The following is a 16518-nucleotide window of genomic DNA, read 5'->3' as shown; positions in this document are numbered from 1 at the left end:
TGTATCAAGAATGGAGTTTCCTTACATTATACCATAAGAGGCTTCCATCCAAATCTATTTTGGAAAAATGGATTCATTAACTTCTATTTTTCTAAGAAGGCTCCCACCCAAAGACATTGGTACCATTGAAAAGGTCTTCAAAGAGGCTATTGTATTCACGAAGCAGGCTACTGTTGCTCCAATGCCAATAATTACATATTCAAGGTATGAGTCTCAAAAGGAAGTTGCATCTACTAAAGCATAAAGAAATATGGCTAGAGATTTTAAGGCCATGAAGGAGATGATGTCTCTTTTATCCAATGAACTTGTGAGAATAAAGTTAAATTCCTCAAGTAACCAAGGCAATCATCCAAGACAACTTGCTACCCAGGACAATTATTCTCAAAATCAAATCGAAAAACAATATGGCCCTTATGATAACATCAACAATAAGAATAATGGTATGAGTCCAAGTGAAAATGGACATGCACACAATGATGTTTCAGATCAGCCTCCCCAAATCATGGACAAACAACCTTTGCAATTTAGTGCAATGATGTTTGAATGGCATGATAAATCCTAGGAGAAAAAATTGATGAAGATGATCAAGAGGATTTTTTGTTCCCATTCAATGAAGAAATTCTTCCAAGTTTTGATGTTTTAATAAGTGTGGATATGCCAAGAAATTTTGAGGACACGAGAAATTTTGAAGTTCCAAAACTCTATGAAGTTGCAAAAAGTGATGGAAATGCAGAAGATCCTAAGGTTGGTGAGATTTTTGAATCAAAAAGTCATCAAGAAGAAGACACCAATTCTTCCTGCTTTAATATTGATTCCCCATTGGATAATGATAAGCTGCCTCCTTCAAAGCAAGATATGTCATTAGAAGAGATGGATAGAGTGTTCAATTTGGTCTCAAGCTTGACTAAGAAAATGTCTATTTGTAGGTATTCCACACACATATAAAACCATGCAATAAATGAGTCATGTAGAATCGATCCATTTGGGTTCCATTCAGAAGAAAGTTGCCCCAATTTCTTGTTAGCTTGGGAAATCACAATGGAGGGAAAGTATGATTTTGAACAAGCTTCTTTGGGATATAAGGCAAAAAACATCTTGGTCAATGATAGTAATGAATCCTGTAATTTGAAAGAAGGCTAGTGATTGATTTTTCTAGTCTGAAGGAACCTAAAGTGTTTCCATGTGCGCATGAAGTGGTGTACCATGAGACAAGACCGCCAGAAAGAGAAATTACAATGTGTGAGTGTACCCCTATGCAAGGGGACTCACTAGATCAAGTGATATCTTTCCACTATCCCTCTCAATTTGATGATTTTCAATTTGAATATGATGCTAAAGGTAAGAGAACTTTCTTGTGGATTAATCATGGTCATAAAGAGTTACCACAAATTCTGATTTTGTTTGATTTGTGCTCGGAATTTGAACCAAGATTGTCCAAATTTTATTTTTCTAAGTACAAAGACAAATTAGCATTTCTTAGGACTATATGGGGTGGTTCATTAGTATTGCACATCATGAGAAATATATTGACAACTACCCCACATTCTTATTATTCAAGGTTTTCTGTAGATATGTTTTTGTTTTTTGTTTTTATTTTTGTTTGTCCTAGTCTTTTTTAGTCATTCTAGTTAGGTGTTAGTTTGCTTTAGTCAAGTATTTTGATCTTTTTTTCTTTTTTAGTCATGTCAGTCTGGGGGTTAGGTGCAATCAAGATTTTATCTTGACATATCTCATTAACTACTCCTTTGGTTCCAATTTCAGGAAGAGGTATTTCTTTGTCAAAATATTTGGATAATTGTGCATTTTATACCAACTGAACAACCAACATTCCTTGTGGAAATAGGAGATTTTCAGTCTAGAAATTAGGAGTCTGGACCAACAAGTTCTCAACACGTTGCAAATTTAAAATTTGATTGTTTTAGGTGTTGTTAAATTAAAGTCAAAGATGACAAGGGATGATCCAAACTTCAACTGGTTCAAACAAGAGGGGTCTTCTCAAAAGGTTGCTAAGATCATTGTTTGGCGTGAGATTTTCTAAAAAGTTATAAAAGAAGAATGCAAGGGATGTTCACAAAAGATCAAATCCAAGAAATGATACTGATGTCTTGACTACACAATCTAAGCATAGTCAAGATGCAGAAGAAAAAAAAGAAAAAAAGAAAAAAATACGGTGTTAAGGCTAAAGGATTCTAAAGATCTGAAATGGAAAAAGATACGTTTTCAAAACAAATTATCTTGTCTTCAAAGTATTGCTTCATCAAAAGTAACATTCTGAATGACATGGAGCAATTATTCAAATAGCCAAAAAGTTAAAAGAACGTGGCATCCCGCTAAGAGCCCTTGAACTAATTCTCTCATCTAGTCAAGAAATTGATTGATGAATAGCCTTCAGAGAGATTCTGAATGAATGAGCCAGGAGGAATGGATGATCATTTTGAGTTATCAAAAAACTTTGATAGACTGGATCTTGAGATGTCAAAGGGAATGAATACACAATGCACACATTGAGTTTGAAGGTTTTGAATTTGAGATTTTGGTTGTAAAGTCATCCGAAAGATGCTTGAGATGTTCAAAGTTTAGTTGGTGTTTGACACATGTTGGAAGAATGTTTGCTGATGAAGAAATGCCTTGGTCATTTATTCCTTTTTTTGGGGCTATTTATTGTGGTGTCCACAACACACGCCCCATTCTGCACTAGGAATGGGGACCCCCCTACTTTTTTTTCTTCTTTTTTTTTCAACTCCCGAATTCACAATTCAAGAGTCAAGAGAAAGTTGTTAGAGTTAAGAGTATTTGAGTCGTCAAAAAATTGAAAAAACACAAAAAAAAAAATTAAAAAAATTTTAAAAGTTGAAAAAAAAACTAACTCTGGAAAATTCTAAAGTTGGAAAAAAATCTAACTCTAGAAAATTTTGAAGTTGGAAAAAAATCTAACTCTAGAAAATTCTGAAGTTGAAAAAAAAAATCTAACTCTTGAAAATTCTGAAGTTGAAAAAAATAACTAACTCTGAAATATTCTGAAGTTGGAAAAAAATCTAACTCTAGAAAATTCTGAAATTGGAAAACACTCTTAACTCTGGAAAATTTTGAAGTTAATAAAAAATAAATTAAAAAAATTGAACTTTGGAAAATTTTGAAGTTGAAAAAAAATCTAATTATGGAAGATTCTGAAGTTGAAGAAAAAAAATCTAACTCTGAAAAATTCTGAAGTTGGAAAAAAAAATCTAACTCTACAAAATTCTAAAGTTGAAAAAAAATCTAACTCTGAAAAATTCTGAAGTTGAAAAAAAATCTAACTCTGGAAGATTTTGAACTTGAAGAAAAATTCTAACTCTAGAAAATTGTCGTTTAGAAGAATTTTTGGACTTTTGGGTCTTGTCACCAATGTAAAAAAGACATCCTCAACTTGTTGGGGTCATAACTTTTGACCTAGAGCTCAGAATGCAAAATTGTTTACACCGTTGGAAAGAAGAACTGAAGATTTCATTCCAGTCCCTAAAACAGTGAGCCTTTGGCTACCTAGTTTTAGGGATCAACAAAGGTTTCGACTTGAAATTTTGAGTAGAAGACCTTCAAAAAAGCCATTTAAAAATGCCTAGAAAAATTTGTGAAAAAATATGAAAAGTTTTCAAACATCTGATCATTTTGGATAATGTGGGTCACTTACTCTCTGACTAGAAAGGACGGGGCAATTGGAGAGAAGAGAAAGGTCAAAGATACAGAGGTTGGATACATGAAGCAGAATAGGTTCCTCATCTTATGCAGCTATTAATGACAAGATTCAATGCAGGTGCCTTGGGATTTTAGATTGAAGAAGCAAAAGGAGTTCAAGTTTATGAAAGTGATTGGCTATAAAAAGGGTATAAATCATCAAAAAAGGGCAAAGTATGTACACAAAAAGTGATCTAAAACCCCATTTGAGCAAAACCCAAAAACTGTTTTCAAAATTGAGAACTTTAATTTTTTGGTGAATTGAGCTTCTGAGGTGTGTAGCTTCGCAAGTGTGCATTTTTAGGAGGTACACAGGTCTGCATTTTGGAGGCGCACATTTTTGAGGTGCATAGGTGTGCATTTTTAGGAGATACGCATTTTTTAGGTGCACAGGTCCACATTTTGGAGGTGCCCAGGTCCGCATTTTCAAGAGGTGCCCATTTTTGAGGTGCGCAACTCCACATTTTCAAAAAAAATTCACTGACAGTTAACTACCAGTTGCAAAAATAGAGCTTTCCATGCATCGAAAGTGCATTCTAACGGTAGTTTAACTTTGACATACACCTAGTAAAGGACCAACTTCTATTTTTGGCAACTCCAAATGCTCCTACTTCGACTGAAGGCTTCCTCCCACTTCCTCTCTCATGTTTTCTTTGTTTTTGACATGTAAAGGGATCATGCATCCAATTAATAAATAAAATATGGATGGAGTCCCTCTAAGCACCAGATTAATTCTTAGTCTGTATATATTTAGTTTGTTTTAATGTTTTAAAAGAATTTTATTGCATGAAGATATTTCTCACTCTCAACACAAATTGAGGAGATGATTTCTTATAAATACCGCATTGTAATATGTAACAAAGGCCACCATTATTATGCAATAAAATTATGCTTTTGGTGCTTGCATTTGGAGTGTAGTGATTTTTGCCTGAATGTGTCATTGTTTTGTGAATTTTGTTCATGAGATTGTAATTGAGCCAAAGGTTTATTGTGTTGTTTCTAGTTGTGCGATCTTTTAGTTCTAGTGTTTACTATAGATTTAAGAATTCTACTGACGTAACGAGCTTGAGAAGAGATCATCAAATTGTGCTTGCATAGCCTTTTGTCTCGCATGAGCACACTTTTCGTGGCCTTGCGATTTGATGAAAGGTGAAATATGATACAATTGTTAAAGTTTCCCATTGACGATTGCATAAGTGAATTCTAGGAAGTGATGCTCATGTTTTCATTGGTTTCCTACCAATTTCTTTGAAAGTTTAACTCGCAGTGTGTTGTTTTCTGTAGCTTATGTCCATTAGGATTTCAATTTAAAGTTATTTCAATTTCATGTTAGTTTCTTTCAGTTTCGTTATTTTCTTTACTAACCCCTTGTTAGAATAGGAACTCATTTTAGTTGCACTGTTAGATTGCATTCATAAAAAAAACCAAAAAATACAAAAATATTGTTCTTTTGTGTGTGATTTTGAGATAGAAATAGATTTACTTCATTCTGAGATAATAGTAGAACCAACAAAGGCCTCCTCATGAACAATCACATTTATCTTCAACTGAGCAGAGTTTGGTAAGTCACAAGACAAATATGGAACCTTGGAGTTGATCTCAAAAGGATTAGCTTTTCAAGAGAGGAATTGTGCAATGGATTCTTGTTGTTGGCCTCATGCATAATGACTGCCCAACACTATCCACATCCAACTTTGAGGTGTTTATCAATTCAATAGGTAAATGGATTGTCCTAGGTCAAGGACTCAAACAATTTTAAAATATATATAATATTTGTAGAAATGCAAAAATTATATATATAATAATGATGTTTAATAAACATGTTGTAATTGTGCAACCATCCCAAAAAATTAGGGCAATGCCCTAAACCCCAAAGAATTATGAAAAGTGTACAATACTTTCCTAATCAGTCACCAAATAGCAACATGTAATGCATAAATAGTTCTTCAAAGAGTATCAATCAAAATTATGAATGAAAAAGGGATAGTGAAACCCTTTTCCACACTCCCCTAGATGAAGAAAAAAGCTCAGAGGAAGCTCAATTTATAGGTATTGAATACCTTGATGTATAAATGTAACTAGATGATGCAGGAGCATCTTGGGTGTAAGAGCAATCTTGCATCACCCCAAAAATAATTGTATTTCAGTCTTTTCTATCTTAATAAGAACTAATAGACAGGGTGGTTACTATTTATGGAAACTTGTATTTTTAGAAAGTTTGTCAAATGAACTCGAAATGTTCCCATTTTCTACAAGAAGGTTCATTTTAGAGTTGTAAGCCTACCATAAAAATCTCATTTCTTAGGCATAAGTATCGGAGAAGTTATTACAAATTTTTGGTGAAAAAATTGCTAAAAAATCTTCAAGCTCACCATTGGAAGCCTTAGAGTGCCTGGATGAGGTCCAAAAACTTGACATAAGGGTGCTAGCGTGGTTCCAAGCCTATAGATTAGAAGCTAGCATTTCTGAAAAGTGGTAATAGCCAATCGAAGCAACGGTTCATGAGTTATGGCCTTCGCAAGTTAGGCTACCAAAAATTCTAAAATAATTTGTCAAAGATGTATTTGGCCGACTCTATGTGTATTGTTAGGGTTTGTCAGCCTTGGGTATTAAGTTTGAGCATCTAGAACCTTCCTGGGTGGCATAAAATTGCCTATTTAAGAAAGGCTCGAACATTGTCTAAGACAGCTCTAGGTGATAGTTGTCAGCTTGTCTTGCAAATTGTATTAATGAAGGCACTCATGTGGGTTAGCATATTGTACTTAGGAATTTTGTAGTTCCACATTTGCGGTGCAAATAAGAAGTCCGTATTTTGATCTCACATTTTCTGTTATTGTAAGAATCTGCGTTAAGGAAAAATTTTCCCAAGACCAAAGAACTCAAAACAAAAGCACAAAGTAGACTAGAGTATGATCAGAATAACTATATAGTATTCAATTCTATGTACAAGTACACTAGGAGTGCCTCAATATAAAGGCCTCTAAGATGCATCTAGAATGCTTCAGAATCAGCACCATGATAAGTCCAACAACCAAGCACATGTCCACTAGATATGGGTTATCCTCCATTATGCACGAAAGTAAGTGTGATGATGAGAGGATAAGCCTAAAAAGGTGAAACATGCACATCAATGTTGTAGACAGCATGTGCTAAATTAGGAGTGCAAAAAATTGTGTATTTTACATGACAACTCAGTGAATGATGCAAACTCCTATGGTGTAGACACCATGTGCATAATTAGAGTTGCGTACTTGTATGTTGTCTACATGACAACTATAGAAGATGCACAAACTCCTTAGTGTCTCATAAAAAGAAATAATAAAATAATGCAAAATAATAAAATAATGCACTAACCTAAGTTAACTTAAGTAAATGTCTAAATAGTAAATACCTATTTACACCAACACCCCCCCCCCTTAAGTGCAACTTAGGGGAATGCACTTAAGCTCACTAATGCATAATAGGTCCCAACTACTAGGCCATGTTAGGTACCCATGTACAAAAGCAATGCTAAAATAATGCAATGCGATCTCTCATAAAGGGGAGAAAGAGGGAAAACCTCATGGGAAAAACCCTCCTCCAAAAAGAGAGATAAGTACAATAGAGAAAGAGAGAGAAGAAGACCTCATAAGATAAAAAAATCCCTCCCAAAAGAAGAAGAAGAGAGAAGTCAAGGGACTCCCCTTTCTGCAACATCTCGCACCCCCAAGTGATCTCGTAAATGAGTATACTTGACCTCGATAAAGGGTTTGGTGAAAATATCAGCAACCTGCTCTACTATAGGACAGTACTGAAGTGCAATGAGCTACTCATGTATAAGCTCTATGATATAGTGCATATGAACCTTAATGTGCTTTGTCCACTGATGTTGAACTAGATGCTTAGAGATTTCAATGGCACTTTGATTGTCACAATGAAGAACTATCGGCTTAGGTAGATCGAATCCAAACTCATCTAGAATGTGTTGTAACCAAAGAGCCTCTGTAGCTGCATTGACAGCCCCTCGATACTTAGCCTCTGTGGAAGAAAGAGCAACATTGTTCTGCTTCTTACTTTGCCAACAAATAGGGTTGGAACCAAGGTGAAATGTGTACCCTGAAGTAGACTTCTGAGAATCTAAGTCTCCTGCATAGTCTGAATCTGTGTATCCAATCAACTGAAGCCCTGTACCTACTACATAATGAATCCCATGTGTATGTGTTCCCTTGATATAGTGAAAATTGCGCTTGGCAACCTTCCAATGAAGCTCATGAGGTTCTTGCATAAAGTGTGAAACCATACCAACTGCAAAGGCAATATCAGGGCATGTGTGTGTCAAGTAGATAAGGCTCCCAACTAACTGTCTATATAATATCGCATCAACAAGTGGAGTTGTGCACTTAGCCTCTATCTTAACACCTGATAAGAAGGGAGTAGGAGCAGATTTACAATCACTCATGTGAAACCGTGAAAGCAAGTCAAGACCATACTTAGGCTGTGAAAGTGAAATCTGATGCAGAGTTACACACCGGAAGTGTACTCTTGGTCTAGATTGCACTTAGACCCTTCAAACAAGCCAAACTTGCTTCTAGCCTTAGGGAATCCTTAAAGGACCCTTCCACTCTTGGAAAATAACCTTCTCACAAGGTTTGACAACCTTCTCAATGCAAGGAACAGGTAAGCAAAGTCTGCTCCCAATTTGTCTTTAGGAATAGTATCCCTCAACTAGGCCAAAACAAGGATCTATGCCTTAGGCCTCTCAACCACTTGATCTGATGATCAACACACCTTCACATATCCCAATGTACTCTGAATCAAAAACTTTTCAGATTCCCACACTTCTGTAATACACCCAACCAATACCTACCTAGTGAATCCTAGTAGGTCAGCAAAACCTGAAATTCAGCAATATCTTTTGATTTCCCCAAACGACTTGGCAAATAAACTAGAGTTTCAGATACCCTTTTGACTCCCCTTAAAGACCTCAAAATCTTAAGATCTCACTCCACTCCAGCATATCCCAACCTATGCAAAACACGCAGACCTAATAGGCCTAATTAGGCTTGGTTTGTTAAGCAAGTGCAAGGAAATGGGTACATAGAATAAGATACTGACTTGGATGGTGTTAGGGAAGGTCTAAGACTTCCAATTCAACCCTTGGTTGCACTCCAATCAACCAAACTTCACAATTCTACTTCCAAATCTGAATTCCTAGTTCAAATTCTATGCCTAACTTGAACTAGGGCATCATTGAAACTTGGACTCCCACCATAGAAACTACTCCTACTCCTAGAATCAACAAATGGTACATGTCTTCTCTCAGATTATTGGGTTTTGTACCCCTGAGGCCAATTAGGTGCACTCTAATGGCTCATTTGCACAAAACCCTGATTTTAAGGAGGGTTTGGGACTGGTTTCACCCAATTTGCTCTAACTTTGTCCAAACTCCTTCAAATAACTCCAAATAAAATGCAATGAGTCAGTGGGACATGAAACTCTACAAATCCACCATTAAACTTCTAGTCTCACGTCCGTACCACACGTGCAACCTCTGAAAGCAGCGAATTAAACAGAAAAATAGGGAGTTCTTTATTCATTCAATGAAAAATCCGTACAATGAAGTTCCTCTGTTCTTTTGGGAAGAGGATCAATGTATTTATAGCCTAATGACACCTAAAAACCGACCTCCAAGGTAGTTAGAGGTCGAATGCAACTAATTTGCAAAAGTTGCACAGTTTTTTGCAAAAGTTGTCAGCAACTTTTTGCAAAACTGCCGATATGAGCAACTTTTCATTTGAAGACTTCAAAACACATTCTAAACTTGATATTATTGAGCATCATGGCTATTTAGGCCATATGACACCCTCCTAAACACCTAAAACATATATACCCTATAGGCTACTTACATCCTTGGTTTATAGGGTCACCAAATAGGATGAAGTGCCTACACAAATGGGCTCATACTTATTCAAACCTTTCATAAAACTTCATGAAACCTCTAATTACATCCAAAGAGGTATGAGGAAGGATCTCCCATGTAAAACCAATGAGTATTTCCATTACATGCTATTACATGCCAAGTTAGGCCATGTGGAACCATAACAAGTAATACCAAGAACAACCAAAATGAAGCACAATCAACTGAAACTATCATTGTAACCATCATGGCCCTTGACAAGATGAAGAATGAAGACAAGATGGAGTTTTATCCATTCCTCCAATACCAAGCTTTGTGCTCTGCACCATACTACCCCTCTCCAAAAGAACTCAAGTCCCTTGAGTTGGGAATGGTGTTAAATTGATAGCCTGCTTTCTCTATCTCTGCTTGAGTCATCCATGTTGCATCCTCCTCAGGTAACCCAGCCCATTTGACCAGGTAGGTATAGTATGTGCCTCTTCGTGTCTTCATAGAAACTCTCTTGTCCAATATGCACTCAATTTGGAGTTTATGTGTCTTTGGCAATGCAACATCAGTAACCTGCTCTTCCAGACCTGTACCTGGATCCAAAATATCAGTAGGTTCTTTGAAAGCAAACAAATTAGAGATATTAAAGATTGGTGACAATCCAACATCCGGTGGCAATTCAATTTTGTATGCATTGTTCCCACATTTTTGTAGGATCTTAAATGGACCAATTTTCTTTGCCATCAACTTGGTATGCTGTCCCTTTGGCATCCTCTCCTTCTTCAAATGGACCATGACAAGGTCTCCAACCTTGAACTGCAAATCCCTTCTTTTCTTGTTGGCATGTTCTCTGTACTTGTCTGCAGATTTAGACAGTCTGTCTTTCACTTGGTGTTGTACCTCCTTCATCACTTGTGCAAAGTCTTGAGCTTGGGCACTTCTCCTCTCCATCTGACTGACATCCCTTAACTCTAGTACTCCCCTTGGGTGTTCACCATAAACAATTTGGAATGGTGTCAAACCAGTACTTCTGTTTACTGAATCATTGTATGCATATTCAGCTTGTGGTAATATGTTATCCCATGATCCACCATATTGTTGTGCCAAGCATCTTAGTAGGTTCCCTAGTGACCTATTTGTTACCTCAGTCTTCCCATCTGATTGAGGGTGATAGGCAGAAGAAAAATTAAGGTTTGTTCCAAGTCTTTTCCAAAGAGTCCTCCAAAAATGTCCTAGGAACTTGGAGTCTCTGTCTGAAACAATAGACCTTGGTAAACCATGGAGTCTTACCACTTCTTTGAAGAATAGACCTGCAATGTTTGAAGCATCATGTGTAGTTTTGCAAGGGATAAAGTGAGACATTTTGGAAAATCTGTCAACAACCACAAACACACTATCATTTCCTGCCTTAGTTTTTGGTAATCCCAATACAAAATCCATGCTTATTGAATCCCATGGTTTGTCAGGGATAGGTAGAGGAGTATAAAGCCCTGCATTTGATGAGTGCCCTTTAGCCTTTTGACAAATTATACAAGATTCCACAAACTTTCTTACATCGGTCTGCATTTTTGGCCAATGGTAGAATCTCCTAACTTGCTCAAGTGTTTTGTCTAATCCAAAATGACCAGACATGCCCCCACTATGTTTTTCTTTGATTATATTCTCTCTATATGATCCCCTAGGAACACATAATTGTCCCCCCTTAAACAATAAACCATCTTGAATTAAAAAATCAGAGAACTCTGTGTGATACCTGCCTTCCATGCTTTGGCAAACTTTATAAATCTCTTTGAAATCCTCATCTTGGCTGTATAGATCCTTCATACCTTCTATGCGAACGGTTTCAAGTTCAATTGATTGAACTAGGAGGTTTCTTCTGCTTAGGGCATCAACAACTTTGTTTGTGATCCCTTTCTTGTGCTTGATTGAGAAAGTATATGCTTGGATGAACTCCATCCACTTCATGTGCCTTTGATTCAATTTTTCCTGCCTGTTAAGAAAGCTCAAAGCCTGATTATCAGTAAAAACAATAAACTCCTTGGGAAGTAAATAATGCCTCCATCTTTTTAAGGATTGGACCATAGCATACAACTCTAGATCATATACTGAATATTTCTGCTTTGGTTCATTTAACTTCTCACTAAAGAAGGCTATTGGTCTGCCCTCTTGACTCAGTACACCACCAATAGCTTTAGTGCTTGCATCACATTCTATGACAAATACTTTGTTGAAATCAGGGAACTTTAGGACTGGTTCTTGTGCTGTCTTCTGCTTCAGCATTTGGAAAGATTCTTCTGCAGCATTAGTCCATACAAAATGACATTTCTTGCCCCCCTTAATGGTATCCACCATTGGAGCAGATATCCCACTAAAATTCCTTATGAATTTTCTATAAAAATTACATAAACCATGGAAACTTTTAACCTCACTAGCAGTGGTAAGAGATGGCCAATTTATTATAGCTTCTACTTTGGATGGATCCATTTTCAAAGAGTCCTTAGAAATAACGAAACCAAGAAATATCAGTTCATCCTTCACAAATATACACTTTTCCAAATTGATCTTGAGATCTTCCTCATGCAATCTTTTTAGGACCAAATCTAGATGTTTGAAGTGTTCCTCTTCATCCTTGCTAAACACTAGTATGTGATCTAGGTATACCACAACAAACTTGTTAAGGAAAGGCTTAAGTACCTCATTCATCAATCTCATGAAGGTACTTGGGGCATTTGATAGCCCAAATGGCATCACAAGGCACTCATAAAGACCCTCTGTTGTTTTAAATGTTGTTTTCCACTCATCCCCTTTTCTGATCCTTATCTGATGGTATCCACTTTTTAAGTCTACCTTGGAGTAAATTTTAGCCCCTCTTAAACAATCCAACAAATCTTCCATTCTTGGCATGGGAAACCTATACCGGATGGTTATCTTGTTTATAGCCCTTGAGTCTGTACATAGCCTCCATGTTCCTTCCTTTTTAGGTGCAAGTACTGCAGGTACTGCACATGGACTCACACTCTTCCTAATCAGACCCTTAGACAGCAACTCTTCTATTTGTTTTGCTATCTCCTCATTCTGTTCTGGAGTCAACTTGTATGCAGCCTTATTTGGTAAAGTGGCCCCTGGTATGAGGTCTATACAATGACTCACCTCTCTCTCTGGTGGTAAAGTAAATGGTACACTCCCTACCACAATCCCATGATACTTGTTTAGCAAATCCCTAACCTCCTTGAGTCCTACATCATCTTTTTTCAAATCTTCTCTAGGCTTGACTAGGTTCCTTGATTCTTGTTTTGGTCTTACCACTATTGCAAAGCAGGGTGTGTCCTTTTCTTTTATAGTTTTGAGGAATTCCTTCTCCCCTACTAAAGCCACACTACTAACTATATGGTCTGATTTGCTATCATCAGGCAATGGCCTCATTGTATACTTAACACCTCCCTTAGTTATTGTATAAATGTTGGTTTCTCCATCATGCCTTGATTTTACATCAAACTGCCATGGCCTCCCTAATAAGAGGTGACATGCATCCATCTCAGTGACATCACACAAAACTTTATCAGAATACTCTCCTAATGTGAACTCCACCCAAACTTGTTCATTTACCAATGTTTGTTTGTCTTTTGTTAACCAAGAAGCTTTATAAGGGTATGGGTGTGGTATCCTAGGAAACTTTAATTTATCCACCATTTCTTTAGATGCTATATTTTCAGTTGATCCTGAATCCACAATTAACTTACATACCTTTCCTTTCACCTTGCAATGTCTCCTGAACAATGTTTTTCTCTGAGGTGGTTCTGCAGGTTGTGGTACCTTCAAAAGTGTCCTTTGCATCATGAGGCACTCTCCAGTTTCAGGATTAGCAATTCTGGAGGTTGTGGTGTGATAGGATGAGATGCTTTGCCCATCCTCTTCTTCTTCTTGCAATAGATTAATTCTCCTATCTCCGGGTCTGTTGCTGTCTCCTCCTTTTTGGGGACATCTAAAGGATTGATGCCCTGTCTGATTGCAAATAAAACACCTGCCAGTGAAGACCTGGCCTCCTCTGCTCCTGTTGCCATTCCTTCCTCTATTGCCATTATTGCCTCTGCCTCTAAAAGATCCTCTTTGACTGGTATCAATATTCTAATTCTGATTTTCATCTCTGAAACCAGAGCCTCTGCCTTGAAATCTGCCCCCTCTTCCTCTGAAATTATTGCTACCTCCTCTTCTGTTGGTGTTTGAATCACCTCTCCTCTTATGCTTCTCTTCAATCTTCAATGCAAGATTAAAACACTGGTGTACAGACTCCAAATTCACCAATGTCAATTCATCTTGAATAGAATACTTCAAGCCACTTACATATCTGGCTAGTTTTTGTTTATTTGTCTCATTGACCTTGGCTCTCAATGTCAAGTTATGGAACTCTTGTGTGTATGTGCTCACATCAAGATCCCTTTGTTTAAGGTTATGCAACCTTTGGTTCACAAGGATTTCATAATCCTCGGGCACAAACTACCTCTTGATCTCTGCTCTCATTCTTTTCCAAGTAGTTATGGGCTCCTTGCCATCCTCAGCCCTCTCATTCTGAACAAAATTCCACCAGCTTAGTGCTGCACCCTTCAACTTAGTCTTGGCAATCTTCACTTTTTGGCTTGGTGGAATGTGGTCACATTCAAAGTGATTGTCCATGGCTTCAAGCCAATCAATGCATTCATCAGGATTGAGTTTTCCTTGAAATGTAGGGATCTCTCCACCCTTGACTCCCATCCTTTCTAGTGCTTGCAAGAGAGGCCTTTGATCAGGTGGTACTACTGCTGCATTGTCATCTTGCTCCACCTCTTCATTTTCTGATTCATAGTTTTCTCCTCTCTTCAACTTGCCCTTGAGTCTCTCCAACTCTCTCTTGACTACTCTGTTCTCTTCTCTAAAGGCCCTACTTTCAGCCATTTGTTCTTATACTATCTTGGCTAGTTCTGCATTTGTGACCCTCAGAGGGAGAACCCTCTCTGGTCCATCTTCTCCTTCAGACATGATGAAAACAGGTCTTCGCCTGCTCTGATACCACCTTGATGCAGAGTTACACACCGGAAGTGTACTCTTGGTCTAGATTGCACTTAGACCCTTCAAACAAGCCAAACTTGCTTCTAGCCTTAGGGAATCCTTAAAGGACCCTTCCACTCTTGGCAAATAACCTTCTCACAAGGTTTGACAACCTTCTCAATGCAAGGAACAGGTAAGCAAAGTCTGCTCCCAATTTGTCTTTAGGAATAGTATCCCTCAACTAGGCCAAAACAAGGATCTATGCCTTAGGCCTCTCAACCACTTGATCTGATGATCAACACACCTTCACATATCCCAATTTACTCTGAATCAACAACTTTTCAGATTCCCACACTTCTGTAATACACCCAACCAATACCTACCTAGTGAATCCTAGTAGGTCAGCAAAACCTGAAATTCAGCAATATCTTTTGATTTCCCCAAATGACTTGGAAAATAAACTAGAGTTTCAGATACCCTTTTGACTCCCCTTAAAGACCTCCAAATCTTAAAATCTCACTCCACTCCAGCATATCCCAACCTATGCAAAACACGTAGACCTAATAGGCCTAATTAGGCTTGGTTTGTTAAGAAAGTGCAAGGAAATGGGTACACAGAATAAGATACTGACTTGGATGGTGTTAGGGAAGGTCTAAGACTTCCAATTCAACCCTTGGTTGCACTCCAATCAACCAAACTTCACAATTCTACTTCCAAATCTGAATTCCTAGTTCAAATTCTATGCCTAACTTGAACTAGGGCATCATTGAAACTTGGACTCCCACCATAGAAACTACTCCTACTCCTAGAATCAACAAATGGTACATGTCTTCTCTCAGATTATTGGGTTTTGTACCCCTGAGGCCAATTAGGTGCACTCTAATGGCTCATTTGCACAAAACCCTGATTTTAAGGAGGGTTTGGGACTGGTTTCACCCAATTTGCTCTAACTTTGTCCAAACTCCTTCAAATCACTCCAAATAAAATGCAATGAGTCAGTGGGACATGAAACTCTACAAATCCACCATTAAACTTCTAGTCTCACGTCCGTACCACACGTGCAACCTCTGAAAGCAGCGAATTAAACAGAAAAATAGGGAGTTCTTTATTCATTCAATGAAAAATCCGTACAATGAAGTTCCTCTGTTCTTTTGGGAAGAGGATCAATGTATTTATAGCCTAATGACACCTAAAAACCAACCTCCAAGGCAGTTAGAGGTCGAATGCAACTAATTTGCAAAAGTTGCACAGTTTTTTGCAAAAGTTGTCAGCAACTTTTTGCAAAACTGCCGATATGAGCAACTTTTCATTTGAAGACTTCAAAACACATTCTAAACTTGATATTATTGAGCATCATGGCTATTTAGGCCATATGACACCCTCCTAAACACCTAAAACATATATACCCTATAGGCTACTTACATCCTTGGTTTATAGGGTCACCAAATAGGATGAAGTGCCTACACAAATGGGCTCATACTTATTCAAACCTTTCATAAAACTTCATGAAACCTCTAATTACATCCAAAGAGGTATGAGGAAGGATCTCACATGTAAAACCAATGAGTATTTCCATTACATGCTATTACATGCCAAGTTAGGCCATGTGGAACCATAACAAGTAATACCAAGAACAACCAAAATGAAGCACAATCAACTGAAACTATCATTGTAACCATCATGGCCCTTGACAAGATGAAGAATGAAGACAAGATGGAGTTTTATCCATTCCTCCAATACCAAGCTTTGTGCTCTGCACCAAAATCCCTGCTAAAGATTGTATGATCTCAATGCCAAGGAAGTAGTGTAGCAAACCCAAGTCTGTCATGGAAAATCTATCCTGAAGAGAGGTCTTAACATTGGCTATGATGGATGCAGTGCTCCCTGTAATGATCAAGTCA

This window comes from Cupressus sempervirens, chromosome 5, assembly GCF_028749045.1.
Source record: "Cupressus sempervirens isolate cs-2001-9-10 chromosome 5, ASM2874904v1, whole genome shotgun sequence".
Lineage (NCBI taxonomy): Eukaryota > Viridiplantae > Streptophyta > Pinopsida > Cupressales > Cupressaceae > Cupressus > Cupressus sempervirens.
This window is presented reverse-complemented; position numbering follows the sequence as displayed.